This window comes from Artemia franciscana, chromosome 21 (genome assembly GCF_032884065.1).
Source record: "Artemia franciscana chromosome 21, ASM3288406v1, whole genome shotgun sequence".
Lineage (NCBI taxonomy): Eukaryota > Metazoa > Arthropoda > Branchiopoda > Anostraca > Artemiidae > Artemia > Artemia franciscana.
Window position 1 is genome coordinate 28008703 of NC_088883.1, and position 18376 is coordinate 28027078.

An 18376-nucleotide genomic window follows, 5' to 3' on the forward strand; every position below is an offset into this window, starting at 1 on the left:
AAGAGTCAAACTTTAGCGTAAAGAGCGTGGGATTGCGGAGGGGACAACCCATTTCATATACGGAGTAATTTCTGTTCGTTTTAAGTTTTAATGTCGCTCCTTACTTTCAGATAAAAAAATTAGTTTTTTTTTATTTAATTTCTGAACGTTTTTGAATTAATGCATGTTTGGTTTTGGCTCTCCGCACATAAATTATTAAAATGAAATTTGTATATTAATTCTTTTTTGGGCTAAATGGCTTTCTCTTAGTTTTGATCAGACGATTTTGAGAAATAAGGGTGGAGAAGGAGGCCTAGTTGCCCTCCAATTTTTCGGTTACTTAAAAAGGCAACTAGAACTTTTAATTTTTAACGAACGTTTTTATTAGTAAAAAATATACGTAACTTAAGAATTAACTTACGTAACAAACTTTCATAATCTTTTATTTTTATTATGTATACGAGGGGGTTTGTACCCTCGTTAATACCTCGCTCTTTACACTAAATCGTAAGTTTTGTCCCAATTCTTCAAGAATGACCCCTGAATCAGAAAGGCCGTGGAAAAAATAGTTGAAATTACTAAAAATACTTTAGCATAAAGAGCGAGGTATTTATCTCCTCCTAAATACCTCGCTCTTTATGCTAAAGTATTTTTAGAGCCCCTCATATGCGTAATAATCTCTGTTCGTTTTAAGTTTCAATGCTACTCCTTCCTTTCATTTGAAAAAACGTTTTCATGTTTATTTTTCATTGTTTTCTTATAGTAATGCTAGAAAATCCTGCGCCCTTTCCATTGAATTTTTCTTCCCCTATGACAGATTCCTCCAAGGAAAGATCCTCCAACATAGCCCCGTCCCCTCAGCCCCACCCCCAAACAAAATAAAATCCCCCTGAAAACGTCTGTACACTTCCCAATAACCATTACTACATGTAAACACTGGTCAAGTCAAAGTTTGTAACTTGCAGCCCCTCCCCCAGGGATTGTGGGAGAGTAAGTCATCCCCAAAGACGCAGTTATTATAGTTTTCGACTATGCTCAACAAAATGGCTATCTCAAAATTTCGATCCGTTGACTTTGGGAAAAAATGAGCGTGGGAGGGGGCCTAGATGCCCTCCAATTTTTTTGGTCACTTAAAAAGGGCACTAGAACTTTTCATTTCCGTTAGAATGAGCCCTCTTACGACATTCTAGGACCACTTGGTCGATACGATGACCCCTGGGAAAAAGAAAAAAAAACAAACAAAAAACAAACAAATAAACACGCACCCGTGATTTGTCTTCTGGCAAAAAATACAAAATTCAACATTTTTGTAGATAGGAGCTTGAAACTTCTACAGTGGGGTTCTCTGATACGCTGAATCTGATGGTGTCATTTTCTAGGAGATTCTACGACTTTTAGGGGGTGTTTTCCCGTATTTTCTAAAATGAGGCAAATTTTCTCAGGCTCCTAACTTTTGATAGGTCAGACTAAACTTGGTGAAACTTATATATTTAAAATCAGCACTAACATGCGGTTCTTTTGATGTAGCTATTGATATCAAAATTCAATTTTTTAGAGTTTTGGTTACTATTGAGCTGGGTCGCTCCTTACTACAGTTCGTTATCACGAACTGTTTGATAGCTTATATGGATAAACAAAACATGAAACTGGTAGGTGCGTTTTCCCATAATTATTTTTGAAGTATGATACCCTCTTTATTGGAAAATGATAGTTATTTTGAACATTTGTTTTCTGTTTATTACCAGAGTATCGTTAAAAAAAAAACAAAAAAAAAAAAAAAAACACCAGGTTAATTTCATGGAGAGAGAAAAAGAACAATTTTTAGTCGAGGCCGAAGGCCGAAAAAAGACTTCGTTGATTTTTTAATTAAAGTTAAGTTGGCATCAAGCCATGGCTAATTGGAAAAAACAGCCAAGACAGATAGTCTTAGTGAGGGGCAAAACTTGAATAATATTTGGAACAATCAATTTAACTTTACTACTCTAATTATTCCACAAATCTTCGTAAAGTATGTATAGTTTAAATTCTGTTTGATGAAAATGCATAGAAGAGAAGTAGATAAGAGATAATTTGCGGTGATTTTGCTCTTGAAAGATTAGAAAAACTAGTTTGTAGACTTTGACAACGCTTTCCTCTGTAAAAGCTTAAACAATAAGAAATAGTTGGCCTAAAGCCAACTTCTGGTCTTGAGAAGACATTGGAGTTGTAAGCCCTACTTTTTTTTTTTTTAATCGTTTTCAGTGTGACCAGATTATTTATTGTAATTTTTGTTCGATTTGGGTTTCGTTAATTTATTAATGTTGGTTTGTGGTAGTTCTACACTTCAAAGAAAAGAAAAAAAAACTAGCTCATAAGATTTGACAACGCTTTCGTCCGTAAAAACATAAACAATAAGAATTTGTTGGATCCCAAGGCCAACTATGTTTTAAAGGAAAGTTAACCATATTAAACTTTTTTGTGTTATACGTTTTTTGATTAATTTTGGATGATTTTTGCGCATATTCTTTTCTCTCTTTTTATATTTGGCGCCTGCAACTGCCTAAATTTGAAGAAGTTTTTATGGAAGTGTTTGCAACACGAATTGATTTGTGATGTTATCTTCTAAGTTGTGAAGATACATATGGTGTGTAAATTCCTCTTTTTTACTTTCTTTGGTACTTCTCAACGAAAAACAAAAAAAACACAATCCAAATAAAATTACCTAATTCGGAAAACACTTTTTTCCCTAGGATGGTATTTCCCAGGGGGGGGGGGGGTATTTTCCGTGGGGGGTATTTTCCACGGGGCGGGGTGATATTTTTCTTGTGATATATTCTGAGTTGGTATTTTCCAGGGGGCATTTTTAGGGTATTATTCTCTGCGGAGAAAAATGTTTTTCTCATTTTTTCCGCAGAATTTACATTTTCCTGGGGTGAAGGTCCCAAGGAAAGGTATTTTTAACAGGGGGGGATTTTCTGGCAGGTAGTTTCTGGTTGGGTATTTTACAGTGGGAGCGGGAGGGTATAAACGCCTAGGGCTGGGATGGTTCATGTTTTATTCTTTCATGTTTCACTGTTTATTAGAGTAGAAATAATAATAATAATAATAATACCACACTCTTATGGAAAAACAACCAAAAATATTACAAACTTCAGAGAAAATATTCTTCTTCGTTTACTGTCGTCATTCATACTTTTTTTGGCATTATCATATCCGACTAGAAAAGCTATGGCCGGAAAAAACTATCACGAAAAAAAAAGCCTACTAAGGAACTAATGCATCTCAAAAGCAAAATAAAATGGAAGCGCAATGGTAGGAGACTTACTACTTCCGAACGTTTCAATTATTGTCATTTTTAGTAACAGTTTGAAAATATTTGCCTTTACAATTGTTAAAAGCCATATCAAATAAATAGTAAAGAATTTGATAGAAAAATAAGTCAGGTAGGCTCTGTCATTGGTCATGAACGCAATACAAAAGAAAATATCGCAAATAATAATGAATAGATGCATGAATAGCATAATCCCAAATTTATTGCCGACAGTTCTTATATTTACAAATTATTTTTATGGCAAAGAGGATTGAGCCACAAAGAAATAGAGGGTTTAAAAAAAAGTAAAATTTTCTTTTTTAACAGTCTACAATTAGAGACTATGGATTGTCAAATGCTTGACCACCCTTCTCTGGTAGAAAAGTAAGACATATCATAGTGTGCCAGTAGTGGTTCTAGGATCCTCGAATTTCTATCAAATCTGCGTCCCAATTCTGAGGACTTCAATCCCTATTTCTAATATTATTCAAAACTTCATTGGGTATCAGCTTTAGATGAGGAATTTTAAAATTAATGCATCTTACACATATAGATTTAGCAAAAATAATAGATTCTGTTGTTAGAAGTGATGGGTCAATCTATTCTGGGAGCCAGATAGGGGGCAAACTATTAGAGCTACTAGCCTCTCAAGACATAATCATGCAAACTGACGTAATAGTGCGCGTCTATAGTACACCTACGTCACAGGAATTGAGGGTAACCCAATCTTGTGTGACTGTGTTTAAAAAGAGTCCAGTGTGTCAACATCAAGGATACATTAGCAATGGATGCTTTTACTCTATTGGATATCGAAGGCACTAACAATGTTGAAATGAAACCTAGAGTGCATAATGCTGCAGCATAAATTACAAGGGGCTGTTGGCCAACCCTACAATGGGACGGGTTATTTGCTCGATATGCTATATCATTAAGCAAATTCAAGCTGGAAGAACAGTCATGCTTTGCCGTAAAAGTATATATTATGCACATACAAAGATTACAAGACAGATAAAGCGCATTAGTGAAATAGAAAACAGATGACCGTGGATTGCAAATTTAATACACGTATTGTGGTATATATTTCTAAAAGTCTTAATACTTCTTTGATTATTAAAGTTAAAAAAGCTAACACATTTAAAATGTGTTTTGTTTTCCGTAAAGTATAATTATGTTCTGGTCTTGAGAAGGTGTTGAGATTGTGAGACCTATTCATGTTAATTTTTGCCCGTTTTGAATTTGACCCGGTTATTTATTGTTATTTTGGTTTAAATTATTTATTGATGGTAATTTGGGATAGTTTTACGCCACAAAAAGAGCCAACGACTTTTCTCCTAATAGTTGGCCTGCAACACTAAATAGCTGTTAGTATCACAGCCAGGAAATGCAATGGGGGGTTGGGGTCAACCATCCTGCGCTTTCGCACACCCTTTCTGTTAACATTCCCCAGATTTCTCCGGGTACCAATTTAGATTTGGGTCAACTCTGGCTGAGCTTAGAGAATCACGCTACTGACCCACATCCCAAACTAAATAATTGGATACACTAGGATTCGAACCCTCACTCTCTCAGAAAAAGGATCATGAATCCAGCGCACCAACTCACCCGGCCAGGGTACTTAGCCTATAACAATCGTGTTATTGTGTGATAAAACGAAGGAACTGAATAAGAAACTCACTCAGTGAACTACTGAATAGGGTAATTCACTATATTTCAGCAGTATGACTTTTGAAGTGAGAGAGGGGATACTAAGATTATCTTGGTGGTTCTTGGAGGAGCGATTATTTTGGCACAAGAAACAATTCCTAAGCAAATACAAGTTGAGAGGCAAGATGAAGGATTGACAACTTCTGAAATAAATTTACCAGTTGAAGAAGGTATGGAAGGCATTAGTACCCATTACCAAAACTACTACCCTTCATATAAATATGGTAGTTATGTAAGGTCATCAAACTGGTCTCCAAGTTAGAAGGATCCACCCCTTCCAAAGGGTTTATATTGGAGGGAGTTAAAGGGTTATTATTATTCTCAAGGGGCTTTGTTACCCCTAAACCCCCGAGGATAGACATAATGAAGAAGGAAAGGAGGAGTTGAAGGGAGGAAGTCAAAATTGTAGAGTTGCTTGTGCATTATTGCTGGTGTATGTTTCTTCGTTTTTTTGTTTTTACAATTAAATCGTTTATAGCTACATAATTCTAACATTTTAGAAGGAAGTACAGTCCAATTTTATTTTCAAGGACTTTCAAGTTTTATTTTCCATTCTAATTTCTTTCAGGACTCCTCATTCCGCCACAAGATCTTTCCACTGTACCCATCTCTAAAAAGGGAATCCCACTTGCGTGTCTTCATAGTGGCATCAGGGAGAATCGTTAATGAGTTTGCCTCGCCAAAACTTTCATAACGGACGGTGCTGCAGGGCGACTTTGATGAGCGACGCATTTTGAAAAAATTATAGCCTAGTAAACAACCCAAAATTCTTATGATAAGTTTTAAGAGAGGAAAAGTTGGGTTTTGGGAAGGGTAGAAGATATGATGGCCAAACTTTCGCTCTTAGATTAATACTTGAGAAGGACCTGAGCTATCAAACACCTTTATTCCCCAGTTTTATTGATCATGAATAAGCGTTAGATTTGGCTTACAGAAGAGCCTTAACAAAGGTCTTATTCTTGTAGGTTATATTTTTTTAAGCGACATTAAAACTCAAAATGAAAAGAAATTACTCTGTATATGAAGCGAGCTGTCCCCTCCTCAACGCCTCGCTCTTTACACTAAAGTTTTTATCGTTTGTAAAGTAGAGTTGTGACAAAGAGTCAAACTTTAGCTTAAAGAGTGAGGCTTTGAGGGTGGGGGAAGCCCCTTTCATATGCTGGATAATTTCTGTTCGTCTTAAGTTTTAATGTCACTCCTTACTTTAGTTAAAAAACAAAAAACTTGTCTTTTTATATTTAATTTCTGAACTTTTTTCGACTAATGCAGGTTCAAGTTTGGCTCAATATTTAGTAAAACAATTCTTCTTTTACTTTTCCTCTTAAAGTGTTCAGAAGGGGTTTTTCCCTCCTTAAAACCCCAATCTTCATGCAAAAGATGTTAGCGCTTTAAAAGAAAAGCTTCCAGTTCAAATTAAACGGCCCCCGCGTTTCATTAGCCGCTGTTAAACAATACGGACAAACATTCAAACTTTATCGTAAAGAGCAAGGTATTGAGGAGGGGGCAACTCTTCATATAGGGAACATTTTCTCTTCGTTTTTCAAATAATGCCCGTAAATCTGACTCACCCTCTATAAAATATACCCCTCTCCCCCTGAAAATCTCCTCTGTAGAAATTTCCTCCAGCAGAAAGTGTACCCTTCCCATCAAATTCCCTACCAGTCAGTTCCATCCTCGCTGAGCATCTTCTTTCTCTGCTAAAATCCTAGAGGACGATTCAGAGTGAAAATATCTCCTTAGCAGTCTTTCATTTGTATAAGACTTTAATTGATAATTGGTTTCTGGATCACTCCATAAATGCCCCCTTCAGCAGAAAATAATATCCCGGAAATCAACACACAAAAAATAGCTCCCGGATAATTAACCTGGAACATATCCATATGAAAAATCTAGCAAGAAGAATGCAAGACAATTAAAAAGAATTCCATGTAGATGTTCTGTCAAATCTCCCCAGTGTAACATTTCCGCTGGAAATTTTATCCCCTCCCCCAGAAATTTCCCTCCCCAAGCGAAATTTCCCCCTGTAGAAATCCACCCTAAGCACACACCCCCCTGAAAAAGGTCTTTATACTTTTCAATAAAAAATAACATGCTCAAAACAATGCAAATTTTAACTCACAAACCTCTTCCCATGGACTATGGGGGGTTATTTTACACGTAAGGACATAGTAAATTGATTTTTCAATTTTACTGAACAAAATTGATATCTCAAAATGCTGATCAGATAACTTTGGGGAATAAGGGGTGTAGGAGGGGGTCTAGTTGCCCTCTGATATTTTTGGTTACTTAAAAAGGGCACTAGAACTTTTATTTTTGTTTGAATGCACCTTCTCCTAATCTTCTAAGATAATTATTTTAATACCCCTGGAATAACCCCTGGAAATAAACACGCATCTGTGATCGGTCATCTGGTAAAAATAGAAAAATTCAACATTTTTGCAGATAGGAGCTTGAGACTTTTACAATACGGCTCTCAGTTACGGTGAATATGATGGCGTGATTTTCATTACGATTCCTTGAATTATAGGAGTTTTTTGCCTCCTATTTCAAAAGTCTGGCAATTTTTTTAGGCTCGTAACTTTTGATGGGTTAAACTAAACTTGTTGGATCTTATATATTTGGAATCCACATAATAAGTTGATTCTTTAGATATATCTATTAATATTAAAGTTCCATTTTTTAGAGTTTCGGTTACTATTGAACCGAGTCCCTCCTTACATACATTTCTTTACCATGAATCATTTGATAGCAGACCAACATATTAAAGAGATTATTGCTGTTTAAAAGAATATGATAGCTGTGGTCAATGTAAGAAATCAGATCAGTAGTTCGTTTTGTATTAAATTGGAAGTTCAACAGGGCTACTTTCTATCCCCTTTTTAAATGGAACATTTTGATCGACTTCGTCTTAAGGAGCACAGCAGAATCAAATGGGGAGGTGAAACGCTCGTGGACTTAGATTGTACTAATGATATAAGCATCCTAAATGAAAGTGCTACCGAAATGAATGAAGTTCTAGATAATTAGCGAGTTCGAGGTACAAGAATAGGACTGAAAGCCGAAATTCCGTGGTAACAAACTGTTAAAAAGGAGCGACCCGGTTCAATAGTAACCGAAAGTCTAAAAACCGGAGTCTTAATACCAAAATATATATTAAAAGAATCGAATTTTTATGGTGATTTCAAATAGATAAGTTCCATTAAGTTTAGTTTTACTCATCAAAGGTTACAAGCCTAAAAAAACTGCCTCACTTTCAAAAATGGAGAAATACACCCTAAAATTCACATAATATTAATGAAAATCACACCATCAAATCAAATGTATCAAATCAAACCCTACTGTAGATGTTTCAAGGTGTAGATGTCTATCTGCAAAAAAATTGGAATTTGCCTTCTTTGAAAGAAGAAAATCACATATGCTTGCTAAGGTGTTGTTTTTCTCCCAGGGTGATCGTATCGACCCAGTGGTCCCAGAATATCGGGGGAGGGCTCATAAGCTGTAATGCCCTGTTTAAGAGACCAACAAATTATAGGGCAATTATTGCAATGGTAACCACGGCTGCTACCTGATATTGGCTCAGAAATGGTGCTGAACCAGGGGAAGGCCTCGCTGGCACCAAAATTTGTAATGGAATGCCTCATGGTTACTACTACTATACCGTAAATATAGAGTATTTTAGTACACTTTTACGGTATACCCTGCTTCAGGGTATGGTAACATGATCGGACGATTAAATGGGCCAAACTCTAGGCCAAGGGTGCACCCAATCTGGCTCACCACTAATGTCTCAAGATATGTCTTTGGAGGGTAAATGGACCCCTGTTGATACACTAGCGACGGTATTTCCTGCGAACGATACACATCAAGAAATTTCACCATAGTAGCTTGTGGTATAATATCGGTATAACATAGCTCGCACCCGTTCCCTAATCCTCCGCCAGTCTTCAATGTTGCATCAGGTTAACTCATTTCTTGCTCCTGATATTATGGTTTCTCTCTATTATGCTTTTATTTATCCTTATCTTTCTTATTGCTGCTCTGTCTGGGGTAATAATAATAGATATCGTCTCTGTTCACTTCAAAGTGCCCAAAATAGGGCAGTGAAGGCTATTTTTCTTCTCCCTCGGCTTTATTCTGTCTCTGATCTTTATAATGATACTGGAATAGCTCCGCTGGATCGTATTGTAAGTCATATCATTTCAGTATGTATGATGTATGCAAAATTACACAAGGTGACAAATGACTATGAACAGCTAAAGAAAAGGTCATGGAACAAATAACAACAAGCTCACATTGAATAGCGTTGTAAAAGGAAAACGAATAGCGTTCTGAAGGAAAACGTTGTAAAATGACATCTGCTGTTAGGCGGCAAAGCAAAATTGTAATGTGATGAAGGAACATGTTAGTTTAGCTTGTGAGTTTTTATTTAGCGTATTCTGCTTTTCTAGGTACTCTTCCACCACCCCTGTAGCAATTTTTCCAAGAACAAGCTAAGTTAGGTGCTCATCTTTTTTACATACTTCTTCTCGACGATTTATTTTACCAAAACGATCATCTGAAGCAGCCCAGAGGTCTCCTGTATATCAATCAATTCTATTATGGAACTCCATCCCTTCGGATGTCCCTCTTTTTCTTTCTGCAAAGGCATTACTTCGTCGATTCCTTCCTGTTCAGTAATTTCTCTCTCTTTCTTTCCTTTGTTTTATTTTTCCTGTTTTCTCTTTTCCTATCGTTTCCTTTTTTTGGAATTCTTTCCTAACTGATATATCTCTCTCTTATTCTTTTTAAAATTGTTTTCAGGAATCGTTTTAACTTTTAAAGTCCTTGTTTATTTGTCTATTTTTTTCTGATGTTCTAATGTCAACTTTTGTCTTTAGCGTTTCTCTACTTTCTTGGTTTCTACTTATTTCTATTATAATAATTACTAACAAGTTTTTTTTCTACTGTATGCTAGTGTTTATTCTTCTTCATCTTCATTTTTTAGGCATTGTTTGATTCAGGGTATTATTTGTTGTTCTTTTAGTGCTCTATTATTGCATTGTATGGCCCATAACAATCAAAGCTTCTTGGGCCGAATAACTTTTTTACGTTTGTAATAGTGTTTTAGTATTAATAAAATGATTGATGATGATTAAGAGGAAGGGGTTATTACTCATCCTAATGACTGAAGGACTGTGCGATAATATTGAACGATCGTGATTGAAACGAATGTCGATACTCATTGTCGATGAATGTCGATACTCAATGTCGATACTCGACGAATGTCGATGTCGTAATTAAATAGGAAATAATGGAATTATTTCAGAGTGTACAGCATCAAGTATAGTGGTTGCACTATGATGGACTATATTTGAAAATAGGAATATCCTAGTTCAATTGAAATTGCTGATTTGCCTCTAGGATTTAAAATTTAACAATTCCAAGATAAATTGGTAATTTAGACTTTTCAGTAGGTATTCCATATGAAACATGTCTGGTTGTTGCTGACCTTAAACTGGTTGAAACTGATCGAAATTTTCAAGGGTTTTAAGCAAAAAAAGTTTTCTAAGCTCAAATAACCTAGCTAAATCTAATCTCGATTTTTTATTCTGAACTGATAAAATGTTTGAATATTTAAATATTCAAAGGAAATTCCTTGCGATTGCTATTTTTTTTAAATTATCATGCCAGATTAAAAAACTAATAGAATATTTCAAAGGTTTTTCTTCATTTTATGTCTAATTTGTTAAACTTAATTTGTTAAACGGTCAAATATTCTTTTTGAAACTAATTCTACAGCTGATCTCATATTTTTTTTTGAAAATTTGTCTTAAAATTTGATACGATTTTCTTGATTGGTTCAAAAGATATTTGGGGCTTGGCTTTTTTTTATGCTTTGCGAAAACGAGGTAGGACCGGTAAATCTGGTTTATTTTAATAAAGAAATCATGATCAAATAATCGGAAACACTAGAAAATAATAGGAAACACAAACAGGAAAATACTCTGTTAGAATATTGTCCCCAAATATGGCTACTTTACAATATCCAATTGGGAGTGGTTTTTTTATGATTAGAATGATTTAAAAAAAAATTCACAATGCCAAAATTCAAAGCAATCAGAAGAAGGACCAAAAACTGTTGCGAAACTGAGCTTAGAAATACTTGAAAAGTTCCAGCTTTTCTGAAAAATCTTTTGTAGCCCGATAATTAAAGATAAATTTAAAGTTGCTAAATTTATTTGCTACTAAATTTTTCTGCTGGAATGGGTATTGAGAATTGGTTGTTTCGAACCAATGGTGCTAGAACACTACAAAAGGGCCTTTTTGAATGAAAACTAAAAGTTTTACTGAATTTTAAGTAACAAAGAAAAAAAATTTAAGGACAACTAACGTCCCTCCTGTGCCCTTTCTTCCCGAAGGTCATAACATCCCTAGTTAAAAATTGAGCAAACAGGTTCGAGTTCCATTGCCTCATCTACCAGGAATTTAAGTGTTTTCGGGCATTTCCATTTGCAGTTAACCATAGTATTCATCTACTGAGTCTGTCATATCCAGAATTTACTGTAGGTTAGAAGTATTGACCGTAAGTTCAGGAATATTTGCCACATTTTTGCTAAGATTCTCTAGCCGTTGTAGAATTTGTTCCAAGGAACCGTTTAGCGTAATTGAGGGATATTTGAGAGAATAACAAAAAAGATTGATTTGACCTCTCAAAAATAACAATTCTTTTTCACCCATACAATTCCAGGAATACAATTCTCAATAACGTGTCCAGGAGGACACGTTAAACACCACTATTGAAATTAGTTGTCTAATCGCTTTAATATCATATTAAAAATAAAAATAAAGTTTTCGAACTTACAGTAAGGAGCAACATTAAACTTAAGCAAATTGAAATATCCCGTATATAAGGGGGACCGCCCTTCCTCAACCCTTGTTCTTTCCGCTAAAGTTTGACTTTTTGTCCTGATTCTTTAGGAAAGACTACTAAAACACTAGGGACTTTAATCTTGAATAGGAATTATTTTTAGAGAAATTAAAGTCTTCAGTGTAAAGAGCGAGGGTTGAGAAATTGGCACAACCCTTCATATTCGTGTTTGTTTTAATACCAACTAAAAAGTAATTTCAGTTTAAAGAACGTTTTTTATTTAGTTTCTGATCGTTTTTCAAATAATACTAGGACATCTAGTTCCCTTCTCTGAAAAATTCCCTCCCCAACAGAAAATCCCTCAACATAAAATTTATCCCGCTCAAAATACCATACCCTCCTTAAAAACCTCCCATAAAATTACTTCCTAACTGAAAATCCCCCATGAAAATTTCTTGTGGACAATTCCGACAGAAAAGTTTTCCGCGGCAAACTTTATTTGAAAATGACTTTAATTTCTGATCTTTTTCTAATCATCGCATAAATCCTATAGATTTTAATCTTTCCCAGAAATCACCTTGCCTCCAGTGGAGAACTCCTCCCACACAAAACTTCTCCCCTCCCATGGAAAAATACTCCAGACACTTTCAATCCCGCTTAAAAATTCCGAAGGAACATCTCCATATGTAAAATTTAGTCAGCAAAAACAAAGTAAGTAAAAGAAAAAGTATTTCGTGAAGGAATTCAGGCAAATTCCCCGAGTGTAAAATTTCCTCTAAAAAGCTCACCCACAGAAACTTCCCACCCCATGGAAAGTTCTCACCTTAGAAAATACCCCAAAATAGACATCCTCCCCCCCTAAGAAATGAAATGTCTGTGTAATTCCAAATAAATATTACTATATTTAAACAATGGGTAAAGTTTGTAACATACAGGTCTTTTCTCAGGGGCTATGGGGGGGGGAGGTCGTATTATCCCCAAAGATATAATTATTAGACCTTTCAACTATGCTAAAAACATAGCTAACTCAAATTGTGTTCGGACGACATTTGGGAAAAGGGGGCTTGGGAGGGGCTATCTGTCATCCAATGTTTTTGTCCTCTTAAAAACAGCACTAGAATATTTGATCAAATGATATAAGTGCTTATTGCGAGTGAAGAATGATAAGTTGGCATTCTTCACTCGACCATCCCAGAATGACCCAGAATGAACTGATTTAATTTGCTCGAAATTTAAGCTGTTTTCCCTGTACCCCTATCGTTTTCAAAGGCCTGTGTATTTTCAGCCTTGGATTATTTCAAATTCGCGTTTTAATTGAGATTTGTTGTTGTTTCCACCAATGGTGAGTAAGAGACTAGTTCAGCCATCTTTCACGATGACTGGCATCATCAAATGTCCCAGAACCCGAATCTATACTCTTTAAAATGTAAATTCGTGAGAGGAGAAATTGTCTGTTAATCATGCTAAGCACGATTATTTTCTGCTAATCTGTTTGACTTAAATTGTCAAAACCTCATGCGGATGCCCATCCGATCTGGACCAGATCGGAAAAAGGGCATTACAGCTTAGGAGCCCTCCCCCGATATTTTGGGACCACTGGGTCGGTACGACCACCCCTGGGAGAAAAAACAACAAATAAGCATGCATCCGTGATTTTCTTCTTTCAAAGAAGGCAAAATCCAAATTTTTTGCAGATAAAACCTTGAAACATCTACAGTAGGGTTCTCTAATACATTTAAGTTGATGGTGTGATTTTCATTCAGATTCTGTGACTTTTAGGGGATGTTTCTCCATTTTCAAAAATAAGGGAGTTTTTCAGGCTCGTAACCTTTGATGGGTGAAACTAAACTTAATGGAACTCATCTATTTGGAATCAGCATAAAAATTTGATTCTTTTGATATCTTTCAATTGGTATCAAAACTCTGTTTCTTAGAATTTCGGTTACTATTGAACCGGGTCGCTCCTTTTTAATAGTTTGTTGCCACGGAATTTTGATTTTCAGTCCTATTCTTGTACCTCAAACTCGCTAATTCTCTGGAAGTCCATTCATTTCGGTAGCACTTTCATTTAGGATGCTTATATCATCAGCCCAGTCTAAGTTCATGAGAATTTTACTTCCCCATTTGATTGTGCTGTGCTCTTTAAGACTAGGCTAAGTTGATCAAAATTAATCAAACAATAAAAACACTAATTAGAACCAAATTGAAGCTGTTTAAAAATGGTAAACTCGATAAAGCCAATATACTAAGAAAATCAATTAAAAGAGAAATTCGTAAATTGGCACGATTGTACTACAAGAATTAAATCGAAGAATTGTTCACTAATCAAACAGTTCGTGGTAACGAACTGTAGTAAGGAGCGACCCGGCTCAATAGTAACCAAAACTCTAAAAAATGGAATTTTGATACCAATACCTACATCAAAAGAATCGCATTTTAATGCTGATTTTAAATATATAAGTTTCATCAAGTTTAGTCTTACCCATCAAAAGTTACGAGCCTGAGAAAATTTGCGTTATTTTAGAAAATAGAGGGAAACGCCCCCTAGAAGTCATAGAATCTTAACGAAAATCACACCATCAGATTCAGCGTATCAGAGAACCCTACTGTAGAAGTTTCAAGCTCCTATCTACAAAAATGTGGAATTTTGTATTTTTTGCCAGAAGGCAGATCACGGATGCGTGTTTATTTGTTTTTTTGTTTTTTTGTTTGTTTGTTTTTTTTCCCAGGGGTGATCGTATCAACCAAGTTGTCCTAGAATGTTGCAAGAGGGCTCATTCTAACGGAAATGAAAAGTTCTAGTGCCCTTTTTAAGTGACCAAAAAAATTGGAGGGCACCTAGGCCCCCTCCCACACTAATTATTTTACCAAAGTCAACGGATCAAAATTCTGAGATAGCCATTTTATTCAACGTAGTCGAAAAACCTTATAACTATGTCTTTGGGGGCGACTTACTCCCCCACAGTCCCCATGGGAGGGGCAACAAGTTACAAACTTTGACCAATACTTACATATAGTAATGGTTATTGGGAAGTGTACAGGCGTTTTCAGGAGGATTTTTTTGGTTGGGGGAGGGGTTGAGAAGAGGGGGATATGCTGGGGGAACTTTCCATCGATAATTTGTCATGGGGGAAGAAAATCTCCATGAAGGGAGCGCAGGATTTACTAGCATTATTTAAAAACACAATGAAAAAATAAATATGAAAAAGTTCTTTCAGCTGGAAGTAAGGAACAGCATTAAAGCTTAAAACAAACAGAAATTATTACCCATTTGAGGGGCTCACCTCCTCCTAATACCTCGCTCTTTGCGTTAAAATATTTCAGTAATTTCAACTATTTATTCTACGGCTTTTGTGATTCTGGGGTCATTCTTAATGAATTGGGACAATATTTAAGCTTTAGTGTAAAGAGCGAGGATCTGACAAGGGGGCGAACCCCCTCATATACGTAATAAAAATATGAGAATACAAAAGTTCTTTACGTAAGCTAATTTATAAGTTACGTAAATCTTTTACTAATAAAAATATTCGTAAAAAATTAAAAGTTCTAGTTGCCTTTTTAATTAACCAAAAAATCGGAGGGCAACTAGGCTTCCTCCCCCGCTCTTTTTTTCTCAAAATTATGAGAAAGCCATTTAGCCAAAAAAAAAAAATGCAAATTTAGTTTTAATTATTCCTCTGCGGAGAGCCAAAATCAAAACATGCATTGATTCAAAAACGTTCAGAAATTAAATAAAAAAAACAAGTTTTTTTAACTGAAAGTAAGGAGCAACATTAAAACTTAAAACGAACAGAAATTACTTCCTATATGAAAGAGGCTGCTTCCTCATCAACGCCCCGCTCTTTACGCTAAAGTTTTTTACTGTTTTAAAAAGAAGAATTGAGAGACAGAGTCAAACTTTAGCGTAAAGAGCGGCGCGTTGATGAGGAAGCAGCCTCTTTCATATACGAAGTAATTTCTGTTCGTTTTAAGTTTTAATGTCGCTCCTTACTTTCAGTTAAAAAAAACTTGTTTTTTTTATTTAATAAGCCAAAAAACTGGTATTCCGAGGTTAAAAAGCTATGCGGCAGGAGTCTTGACCAGCTTAATTAAAACTTACCAGAGCCCCCTCATGTTACTGCAAATAGTCTAAATAAATTTCTCGCTTCCATTGTCCAGAGCCTTCCAGCATTGCCAATCCAATTATCAACAGAAGCCCCATCCCCCTTTTTCCCGACTGTTTCCCCGTCTGAGATTGAAAGAAGAATTGACAAACTTAGGAAGACAAGTGTTTGTCCTTTGGATGTCAGATTACGACAGCCTCGAGCTGTATAGTAACCGAAACTCTAAAAACAGAATTTTAATATTAATAGATATATCTAAAGAATCAACTTATTATGTGGATTCCAAATATATAAGACTCATCAAGTTTAGTTTCACTTATCAAAAGTTACGAGCTTAAAAAAAATTGCCAGACTTTTGAAATAGGAGGGAAACACCCCCTAAAATTCAAGGAATCTTAATAAAAATCACGCCATCATATTCACCGTAACAGAGAACCCTACTGTAGAAGTTTCAAGCTCCTATCTGCAAAATGTTGAATTTTTCTTCTTTTGCCAGAACACCGATCACGGATGCGTGTTTATTTATTTTTTCCAGGGGTATTAAAATAATTGTCCTAGAAGATTGGGAGAGGGTGCATTCAAACAAAAAATATTAGTTCTAGCGCCCTTTTTAAGTAACCAAAAAGATTAGAGAGCAACAAGACCCACACCTACACCCCTTATTCCCCAAAGTTATCTGATCAAAATTTTGAGATATCCAATTTGTTCAATAAAATTGAAAAATCAATTTACTATGTCTTTAGGGGTAAAATACCCCCCCTACAGTCCATGGGAAGAGGCCTGTGAGTTAAAATTTGTATTGTTTTGAGTATATTATTTGTTATTAGGAAGTATACAGACCTTTTTTTTGGGGGGGGGTGGATTTCTACAGGGTAAATCTTCCTTGGGGAGGGAAATTTCTGGGGGAGGAGGTAAAATTTCCAGGGGAAATGTTACACTGGGGAGATTTGACAGAAATAGTATATGAAATTCTTTTTAGTTGTCTTGCATTCTTTTTGCCAAATTTTTCATGTGGATATGTTCCGGGTTAATTATCCGTGAGCTATTTTCTGCGTGTTTTGATTTCCGGGATATTATTTTCTGCTGAAGGGGGCATTTATGGAGTGATCAAGAAACTGATTATCGATTAAGTCTTATAAAAATGAAAGACTGCTAAGGAGATATTTTCAGGCTGAATCATCCGCTAGGAATTTAGCAGGGAGGGAAGATTCTCAGCGAGGATGGAACTGTCTGGTAGGGAATATGATGGGAAGGGTACACTTTCTGTTGGATGAAATTTCTACAGAGAGGATTTCTGGGAGGGAGAGGGGTATATTTCATAGAGGGTGAGCCAGATTTACTGGAATTATTTGAACAACGAAGATAAAATGTTCCCTATATGAAGAGTTGCCCCCTCCTCAATACCTTGCTCTTTACGCTAAAGTTTGAATGTTTGTCCATATTTTCAACAGCGGCTACTGAAATACGGGGACCGTTTAATTAGAATTGGAAGCTTCTTTTTTAAAGTGCTAACATCTTTTGCGTAAAGATCAAAGGAGGGGGCACCCCCTCTTTAACACCTTAACAAGAAAAGTAGAACAAGAATTGTTTTACTTTTCAAAAACAGTGAGCCGAATTTGTACCTGCATTAGTTGAAACACGTTCAGAAATTAAATATAAAAAACAAGTTTTTTAACTAAAAGTAAGGAGTGACATTAAAACTTAAAACGAACAGAAATTATTCCGTATATAAAAGAAGCTGTCCCCTCCTCAACACCTCACTATTCTTTAGCTAACACCTCAACACCTCACTATTTTTAAGCTAAAGTTTGACTCTTTGTCACAACTCTACTTTATAAGGAATAAAAACTTCAGGGTAAAGAGCGAGGCGTTGAGGAGGGGACAGCTCCCTTCATATAGGGAGTAATTTCTTTTCATTTTGAGTTTTAATGTCGCTCCTTGATTTAAAAAAATGCTTTTATTTATTTAATCCCATACAAGAATAAGACCTTCGTTATGGCTCCTCTGTAAGCCGAATCTAACGCTTATTCATGATCCTTAAAACTGGGGAATAAAGGTGTTTGATGACTCAGGTCCTTCTGAAGTATTAATCTAAGTGAAAGGTTTGCCAGCATATCTTCTACCCTTCCTAAAACCCCGCTTTTCTTCTCTTAAAACTTATCATAAGTAATTTGTGTTGTTTACTAGGCTATAATTTTCTCAAGGTGTGTCGCTCCTCAAAGTCACTCTGCAGCTATGTTCGTTATGAAAGTTTTGGCGAGGCAAACTCGTGAACGATACTCCCTGATGCCACTATGAGGACACGCAAGCGGTATTTCCTTTTCAAAGATTGGTACAGAGGAAAGATTTTGTGGCGGAATGGGGAGTCCTGAAAGAAATCAGTATGGAAAATAAATTTGAAATTGTTTGACAATAAAATTGGACTGTCCTTCTTTCTAAAATGTTAGAACTATG